Source organism: Berghia stephanieae, chromosome 3 (genome assembly GCF_034508935.2).
Source record: "Berghia stephanieae isolate SIO BIC M18660-M18661 chromosome 3, UCSD_Bste_1.3, whole genome shotgun sequence".
In the NCBI taxonomy this organism is placed as follows: Eukaryota; Metazoa; Mollusca; class Gastropoda; order Nudibranchia; family Aeolidiidae; genus Berghia; species Berghia stephanieae.
In genome coordinates, this window is record NC_088362.1 from 89,610,123 (window position 1) to 89,623,092 (window position 12,970).

The 12,970-nt window shown below is 39.4% G+C and overlaps 1 protein-coding gene across 1 annotated transcript in view; it reads right to left on the reverse strand.

Moving 5' to 3' along the window:
- LOC144968782 (cytoplasmic tRNA 2-thiolation protein 1-like) overlaps positions 1–12,970 on the reverse strand; it is a 48,422-nt gene that overhangs the window by 18,196 nt on the left and 17,256 nt on the right. The window lies entirely within an intron of this gene.

A 12,970-nucleotide genomic window follows, 5' to 3' on the forward strand; every position in this document is an offset into this window, starting at 1 on the left:
ATAATATAGCAAACAAGCTATTAGAATGTGATGGTTTTAACAAACACGTGGGTATGCCAATACCCGAAAAGAGTAGAGCTCCATCCACCTTGTAACAAGCAACATCCATAGATTTTGACGAAACAAGCCCAACACGTGACCATTTGTGGTTCGTGAGGTTTGTCACGGGATTATTATCACACATTCACGATATGCAATCTTTCACTATTTGCTGTATATAAATAGCAGACGATGCACAGACTATAGCCATTTTTCATTTAAGTTTTGGTTTATTTTGTTTTTGTGTCGAATTATATTTTGTATGGCAACATAACTAATGGAGTTGTCCGATTATTCAAACGCGCATACAACAAACAAAAAACACTGCCTCCCCCACCCACACACACACACAGATATTTTAAAAAACGCGTAGACCTACACACAAAACACACACACACACACGCACGCACGCACAAGCAGACCCCAAAAAATGAATGAAAATGTATCCACAAAGCTGTCTGCCGTTAACAAGCTTGGAGACGGATCGAGTATGGAAACCGGAGCAAGACGAATTATGAAAGTTGACCGGGTGTACGGTGCGTGTCGACACGCCCCCTTCTTCGTATGGTGGTTACGCCCATTTCTAAAAATTTGAGTTGGATACCATAGTGGTAATTGCTCAACTGATCAAGTTGTCGAAATTTACATACTTAAGTGCAAGCCTAGTAATCCAGCTAAACGTGTGGTTGGTTTTTTGAGAGTTAAATGGCGCCTGCGATAATCTTGGGCCATTTACAGAATTGCCAGAGAGAGAGAGAGAGAGAGAGAGAGAGAGAGAGAGAGAGAGAGAGAGAGAGAGAGAGAGAGAGGGGGGGGGGGGGGGCTTTGTAGGAGGGGTGTAAAATTTATCCTAATTCGGGTTTTTTTCCTTCCAGGTTCTGATTTCTTCTAAAGTCAAATTTGAGATGGAACTGGTGAAGACATCTTTATTTGAAATGTTACCAAATCAAACAACTTTACATCAATTATACCTAAAGTATTTTAGAATGCCATTGCATATCAATTTATAGTGGAATTCAGGCATTTTGGGTTGCATATATTCCTCCCCCCCCCCCCCCCCCTCCAAAACAAAAACAACACATTTTAACATTTTTGGTCAGAAACCTCGTCCTTCGAATAACGATCTATTAAAATGACCCTCATCTTGTCAAAAACTCTAAAACTTGGGACTTTCACGCAAACTTCTTCATAGTTACGTCATGCCTCCACCCACACAACATTCACACGTATACACACCCGTGCGCGCGCACACAGACTTCCTGATTAAAAAGTGAGCTTTTATATAGCGCGCTATCCACCAAATGTAACTAAAGCGCATAACAAGCCAATTTCAAGAACCTGTAAGGCGCTATTACAATTCTTTCTCCTTTTTTCCCCGGATAGGCTGTTACCTGCGATGTTCTCATCGAACACTTGAGTATGTTGACGGAATGTTAGTAAAAAGCCTTTTCCAAGGAATCAATCAATGTTGTGCCGCCCATTTCGAGACTCGTAGCAGGGGGTGAAAGGTAAAAGTCAGTGGCCGTGTGTCATAGCTACAAGACTACACAGAGAGATTATCTACAAGACCAAACTCTAACTATACATTTGACTGTTTCCCTCCCAGCTAAGCTATCCGACCAGGGCCTGGACAAAACATAGTAATCCCAGTCCGATTCAAAGACAGAAAGCATCTTGGAAACAGATATAGGGGGATAGAAAACACAGTAAGTGCCTCCCTGTCCACTATGGGAGGTAAGGAAACCTCACATAGGGTGTATCTTTTTAAAGGTATCCATATTGCCAATAAGTATAAATCCAAACTTTTATACCAGCAGATATTACGTTGTTCCATGAGCGGAACGTTATTTAATAAAATGAGAAATGACTGATGGGTGAATAGTAAAAAATTGATACCCCGACTGCCGAGTTTATATTTCACTTGGAATTAATTTAGAAGTATTGACCTCTTGGTATCTCTATACGGCCTTATAAACCTTTGTTCGAATTGTTATTTTAATTTTAGCCCGAGCGAAAGACTGCCCCAATCAATATAAACAAACACGAGGCTGGTCTACGCGTTTGGCTGGCGGGCACTGTCACTGATTCAAGTTATAACTATTGACTTTTATAATTTGGTTTTCTGGCATAGCAGTCAAGCGTGGATTAACGGTCAATAAATTGACTTTTCCACAGCGATGCTTTAAGAATGCTTTGAAAGAAAACAACCAGCAAATGTTTTGTTTAAACCATCGCTCGAGGTGTCCCGATCTCAGTTAATATCCCTTCCGCTTCCTCAACTTGTCCATCGGCACAGGGAGCAATCGCGAAGGAGTAGGTCACAGGTTCGAGACACACTGAATCCAGGGATGGAACTGTTTGTTGGGTCTGTTTTATTTTATTTTTCTTCCTTTGACAACCAGCAGACAATGAAACGCAAAATCCTCATGGTATATTATTTCAGACATAAGCACTTGGAGCCAAAGTTTATCAAGGTTTCTGTAGAGTTAAACAGACGTAACCATTCGCATTTGGATTCGAAACTATTTCACATCTATAATGTTAGAAAATAGTGGTAAAACATTCTCCCCTTGTGTTGGTGTATCATCTCTTACCAACGAAAACGAATTAACTGTTTTCTTTGATTATACAAAATATGTCAAGCGTGACTATGGCGAGGAACCGGATGGTCAATCGGAATCCCAAGTTCATGCAAATCCACGCCCCCCCCCCCCCCCCCCCCCCCAAACCCAAAGATAATTAACTTCCGCTACCAAAAGAGCATGGCCAGATTGACTAACAACATTCTTGAGTGCATGCATGCAATGCAATGGCCGACCAGGTCAAGACAACAAACTTGATACCCAAGGCAATCACAATCTCACAGACTACTGATTGTCCAACTCTAAAACGATACCACATCCTATTTTTGTTGACAACACTGATTTCGTTCGTCTCAATGGACACGAAAACAATCTTTTATTCCATCCACCACTCAACTTTTGACTGCGTCTGCACCATCCTCGCTGAAATAACATGTTAATGAAGAAAGGAGAAGACAAAATCTAACCTGTCCGGAAAAGACGAGAGTGTGTGTGTGTGTGTGTGAGAGAGAGAGAGAGAGAGAGAGAGAGAGAGAGAGAGAGAGAGAGAGAGAGAGAAGGCCAAATCTAACCTGTACGGAAAAGATGAGAGAGAGAGAGAGAGAGAGAGAGAGAGAGAGAGGGGGGGGGGGGGTCGTGTCATTATCAGGACAACTCCGCCCCAAATGTTAATGTAAAATTACATACCCCACAAATATAATTAAAAAATATCTTTACATACACTTAGCATTTAAAAGTAAACTAATTGCTTTCTAGGGTTCCAATACTCAGGATCATTATTCCAAAAATTTACCAAAATCCATTGAATAAAATAGTACATGAGTTATGTTTTAGATTGAACTTGAAACTTAAAGAAATTAGATTTTCATTGGCACAGTTTAATTTAAAAATTCCATTTGATAATTTATTGCCACTAACCTAAACAATCGCCTCCTAAATTTACAGTACATTTTTGGACAGTTTCAGGGTTATTGTTTTTTATTGTTTTTAAGGGTTTTACGGCGCTTGCAACACATTTAGGTTGTATCAGCGCCAGTAAAAAGGAAGAAAATGGGATAGTCGAAAGTTCTGGAATTACAATTAAAGCACCCAAGAGAGAGTAAGACAAAGGGGAATTGGGAACAAATAGGGATCAGATGTAGATTCCAACAGCATACCATCAATGTACTTAGCTTGAGATCACCTATAAGTCTCATCCAGACACAAGCACAGAATCCAACAAGGAGGAATACACTCAGACGCTTACATCATACATTAAAAATAAATATAATAATACATAACAGAGAGATGATTTACAAGGAAAAAAATATCATCTCTCAAAACAATAACTATGCATTTGACTGTTTCCCTCCCAGCCAGGACTCGGGCCAGGGTCAGGACAAAACGAAGTAATCTCATTCCAAGACAAAGAAAGAAAGCATGTTGGAAAACAGATATAAGGGGATAGAAGACACAGTATGTACCTCCCTGCCCGCTATGGGAGGTCAGGATCCCCACCCAGAGTTTCAGGGTTAATAAATATTGTGCTAAAAGGTTTACGAACTTAGAAGTATGTAGATTTATTATGCTTAATCATTTTATATCCCACTTTCAGGATGATATGTGACCCATCGCCTCAATTCGGTATAAATCATGCCGGGATGAACCAAATTCGTAAAATTAATTTAAAAGTGAAAATGGTTAGAATTACAGAATTTGAGACTTAAATAGTGTAAGAAACGGCTTTCATTTTTTAAATCGAGCTTCTTAGTCCAAAAACATTTCGTAACTGGGACAAAGTCAATTTTCAGTATTGAGAAATTGGCCCTTTTGTCTCCAGTAATAACAAAACTATTAGCAAAAATAAAGACATCGCAGAGGCATATACGCAATATATATATATATATATATATATATATATATATATATATATATAATATATATATATATATATATATAATCCGCTCATGCTTCAAAGTACTCCAATCATGCTCTAGAGCATACGGGTTTAGAAAATGATATACATCTACAAAAATAAACCGATAATCTTGACACCTAAATTATTGTTTTAGGGGTATCGCCGTAATTATAGTATAAGCTCGATTAAACAACTTCAAAACAACGAGGCATAATGAAATTTTAAAAAGTACTTCAGAGCATGAAAACAAATCATGTCAAAGTATCTTGACTTTATCAATCGATCATAGTATAAATTAGTTTGGTAAACTTTTGTCATAATGTTTCTAAGACCTTTACCTTTACAAAAGATCATTATAACATATTAAAAAATCATTGATAGTGCAAAATAGAGATAAGGGTCGATATATTATCGAATTTCAAATTTGCTCAAGTAAATCAATAAAATGGGAATTTCAGCACAATATAGTTAAGACCCTATTTCGTTTAGGATATTTTTTATAAAAAAAAATAATGGATTTCAAAATTTTTTGAGGATAATTTCCATATTTGACCTTAAAAAATCGATAATGATATAAATCGATTTGGGTAAACTTTTGATATAATGTTCCTAAGACTTTTACAAAAAATCACATTAATAATTTATTATACAGTGCACTCTGGATACGTCGACGTTGCCTAAGTCGATTTTTACCCAAGTCGATTTTTTTTCTTGGTCCCTCCCCCTTCGTCCTATATAACATTAGTAAAAAAAAAAAACTCCACATAAGTCGATGTCGCTTAAGTCGATGTTCTTATCACTTATGATTACAATAAAATCATAAATAAACAAGTATTTCCATTGGTTAAAAAAGCTACCAGTAAGAATGTTCAGTGGTTAAGAATATCCGTGAATGATTGGCTCACATCGATGTGATGTAGGTGCTTTGCCTGACGTCCGTGTTCAATGTACATAAGCAGTATTGAATAACTTTAATTTCCCCATCTCAAATTTTACATTGTCGCAACTTCAAGTTCAAGAATTTTTTTTGGTTCTAATCCCAGGCCATCCATTCCATGTTATGTAATGACCCTCTTAATTAGTATCAATTTTATCAAGAATTCAAGTCAAGTCTACAACTACAATGGCAAACCTATCGCGGAAAAGGAAGATTCGATGCATTTGGAAAGTCTGGCATGCCACAGAAAATCATCGCGTAGGAAATTGGCATACCGGCTATTTCTGTCTCGACGATTTACAAGAAGCATGACCTTGACCTAGAGGCTCCTACTCTTCCGCTTTTCGCGGAATAATTTCAGTTAATTGGTATACATTCCGCATTCAAGGCAAAAATTCCGCTTTTCACCTTTCCAATCGAGGAAAATTAAAAAAAAAAAAAATTCTCTAGTGAAAAAAAAAAGTGAGCTATGGCTTACTTCGTCAGCATCTCCTATGGTCAATCAACACACATTTTGTGTGTCTGATTAGTCCCTTCAAAGTGTGTGCTGCTGATGTCGGATAATATTATATGTTTGGGAGGGGGGTTGACCGAAGTATTATTAATATTATGGTGACTCCAATTTGTGAGGTCAATGACCTTGGTAATATTATATGTTGGCTTCATTCGGTAATAATATTATTGAGTACGGTCAGCTTCTTTCCCTATTTAATTTTAGCCCTGTGTAAGTGTGTGTGTGTGTGTGTGTGTGTGTGTGTGTGTACCGGCACCCGCGTCTGTTTGTTTCGGTGTGTGTGTGGGGGGGGGGGGGTCCTGACAAGGTTAAATCCATCCATTCAATGCTTTGCTCTCAAACGGCCAGGTCCTGTGTGTCCTCTATTATTATTTGACCCCATTCTTAGTCTTTACACAATCTATACATTTTTACACATTTTATATTTTGAATCATTTGAGTACTTTTGGATGGTCCATTACATTTTCTGTTGCAAAGCATGTCATAGTCAATAACAGTAAGTTGATTCCGCTTTTTTATCTCAAATTACGATTTTTGTATTCTGATTCCTCTATGGGGCTATTGGGGGTAGGAGCCTCTGATGACCACTACAGAGACCGCGCGATATGAAGGGACATACTTATTCTAGATTGGTTTGATTTGTTCACATGCGTTTTTGCTCATTTGGTTACACTCCGGTTAAGTTGATTTTCGGATAAGTCGATTTTTTTCTCGGTTCCCCTGGGCATCGTCTTATCCGGAGTCCACTGTATTGCTCATTAGTGTCGAATTATAATGGAATTCCAAAACCGCCCAAGTAAATCAAGAAATTGATTGTCAAAATTCTAAAAAACCCTCTTTATATTTGTTAAAATATTGTTTAAAACGGTCAATATTTTATGGTAGTGGTAGGCCTACCAATAAAAAAAATTTTAATTTTAATCCCAATTATTTGAGAGAGTACATATATTTCTGGTCCCAGGTCTGAGTTAGTTGTAAAATGAAAGGAAGAGAACAATTCCTACCTTTTTTTAAGGATGTGAATCTAGTGCTTGCACGAGAAGCTTCGCTCCTGTTTGTGTTAAATTTTAAAGCTGATTCTTTCATTTATTTGGATCAATTCTTATAAAAGTAGAAGAAGAAGAAGAAGAAGAAGAAGAAGAAGAAGAAGAAGAAGAAGAAGAAGAAGAAGAAGAAGAAGAAGAAGAAGAAGAAGAAGAAGAAGAAGAAGAAGAAGAAGAAGAAGAAGAAGAAGAAGAAGAAGAAGAAGAGGAGGAGGAAGTGGTGCGGTCATGTGTGAAGGAGGAAAAAGAGAAAAATTTAAACAATCACGGTCGTGAGGAAAGAAAACTTCCACTGAGAACAGTCAATCACCTTAAGAAGAAAAATATTTATTTCGAAGACTTTCAAACGGAAACAAAGAAAGCCTACGGAGGAAAATAATCAACCGGGAAAATGCGTGTGTGTCGGTAGCAAAATAGAGAGAAACGGCCCGGTCCGACACACGCTGTGCGATGTAGTTGATTACTGACTACTATAATATATGCGTATCTGCCTCGGACTATTGGTTATCCCTTTGTTGTTTTGTTTTTAATGGTTTTACGGCGCTTGCAACACATTTAGGTTATATCAACGCCTGTATAAAGAAAGAAAATGGGATAGTAAAAAGTTATAGAATTACAATTAAAGTTAAAGCACCCAAGAGAAAGTAAAACAAAGGGGAACTGGGAACAAATAGGGACCAGATGTAAATTCCAAGAGCACACCACCAATATACTTTAGTTTGAGATCCTCTATAAGTCTCATCCGGACACAAACACAAAATCTAACAAAGAGGAATACACTCAAATGCTTACATTATACATAATACAAAAATAACAAATAAAATAATACATAACGGAGAGATGATTTACAAGGAAAAAAAATCATCTCCCAAAACAAAAACTATGCATTTGACTGTTTCCCTCCCAGCCAGGGCCAGAACAAAACCAAATAATCTCATCCCAAGACAAAGAAGACAGAAAGCATGTTGGAAAACAGATATAATGGATAGAAGACATAGTATGTACCCCCCTGCCCACTATGAGAGGTCAGGAACCCCACCCAGGGTTATCCCTTTCTTCGATCAATTTACACCTTTTTGAGATTATCATTCCAGTGTTATATCAAAAGGCAAAAATCTAGTGTTGAAGACACTAAATGTAAACGGTGACCTATCTGGTTGAAAGGAGTTACTCTGGGAGGAGAGCGTCTGGTGCCATGTAAAACTTTCTCTGTTAAAGGATACAATAAATAACGGGTTAGAAAACGCTCGATTATACATATAATAAAATGTTTCCTAGATATTTATTTTCGGGAGCTAATCATCAGATTAGCACACTGGGTTTTTTTTCAGCTATCAATTAAATTAACCACATCTTCATGATTAGATGTCAATGGCTGGTTTGTTGGTTTTCGTATAATGTGTGCTTTGTGTGTGTCTTTCGGAAACAAGGAATATGAACACCACCAAGACATAAGATCAACATTAACAAGCGCAGAAGAGAAAGATATGCTTGTTTCATATTTTTAAAAGTCATTTCAGCACAAGTAAAAAGACAGAAAATGGGATAATAAAAAAAAAGTCTAGATTTATTAAAAGCACCCGAGAATAAGTAAGACAATGAGGAATGGTTCAAATAGGGAAAAGATGTAAAAAAAAATGGAGCATCTATAAAGGGCAATTTACACTAAATGTGCTCAAAGTGCTTTACAAAGGTCCCAAGCCAACAGTAGCACTTAACACACAGGACGAGACACGACGCCTGTTAGGCGATATTACATGTTTCTAGACAGAGACAACGCTGTTAACGGCCACTTATGATGCGTCGCTCACAGTGGGATTCAAACCCAGGACCTTCCGGTCTGAAGGCAAATGTCATACCACTAGACCGCAAAGCCGCACAATGTAGATTCCAAAATCACATTATCAGTGTACTTAGGATCCCACCATGAGGAGCATATTAAACAAATGCTTACAAAACAGAATATTCAAAATTCAAAACAAAACAAAACTAACAAAAATAATTACATTACATAACACAGAGATGATTTACAAGGGAAAAATATGATCATCTTCCAAAAACTAATAATATACATTTGACCTTTTCCCTCTCCGCCAAGGACTCCAGCCAGGGCCAGGAGAATCAGAGTAATCTCAATCCAAGAGCAAGATAGAAAGCAACTCGGAAAACAGATATAAGGGTTTAGAAGACACAGCAAGTGACCTCCTACCTACCATAGGCCATAGGAGGTCAGAAGAACCCACCCAGAAAGGAATGCTTATGCAAACAAAGAATTGTGTAACCAAGAGCAATCCTTCCATGTGTCTAGTTTGAAACCACCGAATTCCCCTAGACACAGAAATAGGATCCTGACAAGAGAACATTCAAATGGCAACAGGCTGTATACCAGTCAGAAAAAAAATTGTAGAGAGATGATTTACAAGGGAAACATCCTCATCGCAAAAAGATAAATAAATCCACCTGACCGTCTCCATAGCAGCATGACTCAAAATATTCCCCAGATGACACCAAATTGTCTCGTTTAAGAATTCGGACCCAAATCTAAATGGAAAGACTAATATATCATATTATGATAAGAGATAAAGAATTGGAGTTAGAGCAGCAAGAACGTGAACTGGTGATGAATCCATCGGCCAAGTGCAACCAACGTCTCCCCGCCCTAAGGGCAATTCCATCCAAAAGGATATGGTTGGTATGGAGTTTTCAAAGATTTGCTCAACATAGCATAATCAGAGACGTAAAGCTGATGAAGCATCATGAGCTTCTATAGAAAATTACTGTAGTTAGTGATTAGTGAGCCAAGTGAAGATTTAAAAATGAACGGCGCTTATGATACTTTCAGTTGTAGAAAACGGTAAGGGCTGCCTGAAGCCGGTGATCGTAAAATACTAACGAAAGAGTGAAAATGGAAAGGCTTCGTATGGGAACAAAACAGACAATGGACGTTTCGGGTACAAACCCTTCGTCAGCACAACAATACACAAATAAACGTGGAAAACAAATAAAATATAATGAAAAATAACTTGTATCGTCTGTACTCAATGGTGGTTGCAGTATGAATGAAATGTTAGCGTGGCGTGGGTAGAGGATAGGGTGCCCCAGGGGGGGGGGGGGGGGTGATCTAATTGATAAGCAAAGGTCAGCGGCAGGGAACAGAACTTTCCAGCCTATAATGGAAGAAAAAAGACATATTGGTAGTAGTAGTAGTAGTAGTAGTATAGTAGTAGTAGTAGTAGTAGTAGTAGTATAGTAGTAGTAGTAGTAGTAGTAGTTGTAGTAGTAGTAGTTGTAGTAGTAGTAGTAGTAGTAGTAGTAGTAGTAGTAGTAGTAGTAGTAGTAGTAGTAGTAGTAGTAGTATAGTAGTAGTAGTAGTAGTAGTAGTAGAACGCTGTAGTGGAACAGTAGGGGGGGGGGGGGGCTTGGAGGGGGCGAGGTGAAAGGGTCACGGCGGAGGTGGGGGGGTTTGTTGGATGAGCGAAGGTCGAATCTTCGCGAAGGAACGATGCGATAGTAAAGTGGAATACACCAATAAATAGATGGATAGGCAGATAGATAGGTAGATGGTCAGAAAAGAGGGGAGAGAAGGGAGAGAGAGAGAGAGAGAGAGAGAGAGAGAGAGAGGAGAGAGAGAGAGAGAGAGAGAGAGAGAGAGAGAGAGAGAGAGAGAGAGAGAGAGAGAGAGAGAGAAATTAATAAAAGAAAAAAAAATTAAAATAAAAATTAAAAAAAAAATTTAATAAAAAAAAAAAAAATTTTTTTTGAGTTCAATGATGTATTTTTCCATCAGATCTCAGGTGTTGCGATGGGCACCAAGATGGGTCCCTCATATGCTAACCTCTTCATGGGCTACCTTGAGGAAACCTTCTTCCATCAGTACAGTGGACCTGCCCCCGAGCTGTTCAAAAGGTACATTGACGACTGTTTCGGCATTACGTCATTGACCCACAGCCAGTTGAAGGGGTTCATCCTAGCGATGGACTCCTTCCACCCGTCCATAGAGTACACTTATGAGATTTCAACCTCTGAGGTGAACTTTTTGGACATCAAGGCTGTATTGACCAGCACGGGAGTACGGACCACTGTACACTACAAGGAAACGGACAGTCACAGCTACCTGCTCTATCGGTCATCCCATCCGGTGAAGTGCAAAGACTCCATCCCATTCAGTCAGATACTCCGCTTGCGGAGACTCTGTCTGGAAGATGATGAATTTGCGCTTCAACGTGATCGCATGCTCGATTTTTTTAGGGCACGGGAATATCCCGAAAGGGTTTTGCTTAAGGCTGTCCGGAAAGCCAGCCTCGTGTCGAGAGAAGCAGCAATGAGGCCTCGCAATGCCAGGAAGCAGGAGACACAGCGTCCCATTTTAGTCCTCACGCATCACCCCCATGCCGATCAAGTGAGGAACATCCTATTGCAGAACTATGGGATCCTCCAGGCGGGCGAAGACACCCACAGAGTTTTCTCAGAACCCCCGTTGGTAGCATATCGACGGGATCGTAACCTGAGGGATCTCCTTGTCAGAAGCCGCCTGGAACCCATACCTAGGGATGGACCTAAAGCCAGATCGTGTATGCGACCCCGATGCAAGACTTGTGGGCACCTGTGGGAGTATGACAGAGTCAGCTTTCCAGACAAGATTTGGGACATCAGGCGGCCGTTTACTTGCACTGACCGTAATCTAGTCTATGCGATTACGTGCTCCCTGTGTGGGATTGCTTACGTTGGTGAGACCGGAAAGAGGCTGGGTGACAGATTCGTGCAGCACTTGCGTGACATATCGAACTGTGCAGACACAGCAGTGGCCAGACACTTCAATCTGCCAGACCACTGCGATGTACAGTGTGTGCGTGTGTGTGTGCTCAGTTTTTGCCATTCGGACACTTCCGCCCGTCGACGTAGGGAAACTCACCTGATCAAGTTGTTGGGAACGCTGACTCCACGCGGACTCAACACCAGGATTGACCACCACTAGATGTCAACGTCACCCATATTCATCACCACTGCTGCTCTCACTTCTGCCACTACAGCTACTGCTGCTGCTACTACTACTACTTCTACTACTTCTACTACTACTACTTCTACTACTTCTACTACTACTAACTATACTAACTACTACTACTACTACTACTACTACTACTACTACTACTACTACTACTACTACTACTACTTACTACTACTGCTACTACTACTACTACTACTACTACTGCTACTACTACTACTACTACTACTACTACTACTACTACTACTACTACTACTACTACTACTACTACTATACTACTACAACTACTACTACTACCTACTACTACTACTGTCATACTACAATACCTACTCTACTATCTATCTATCTATCTATCTATCTATCTATCTATCTATCTATCTATCTATCTAGCTAGCTAGCTAGCTATCTATCTACTGATTATCCACCGATTCATAGTCATCTACCTTCCTAGCTCTCTCTCATTGTGTCCAATCATCCACTTTTTCATCCATTAATATACATATAGACCCAGCTATCACTCGGCTGTTTACTCGCCCTCTCTCACCTCCCCTCCACCCTTTCTCTCTCTCTCTCTCCTCTCTCTCTCTCTCTCTCTCTCTCTCTCTCTCTCTCTCTCTCTCTTTCTTTCTTTCTTTCTTTCTTTGTCCCCCCCCTCCCTCTTTCTCCCTCCCCCCTCTCTCTCTCTCTCTGATTCCCCCTCTCTACCGGTCCGCCTCAAACCAAACCCCCCCCCCCCCCCGCCCCTTTTTTTAATTTTTTTTTTTTATTAAATTTTTTTTTAATTTTTATTTTAATTTTTTTTTCTTTTATTAATTTCTCTCTCTCCTCTCTCTCTCTCTCTCTCTCTCTCTCTCTCTCTCTCTCTCTCTTCTCTCTCTCTCTCTCTCTCTCTTCTCTCCCTTCTCTCCCCTCTTTTCTGACCATCTACCTATCTATCTGCTATCCATTCATCTATT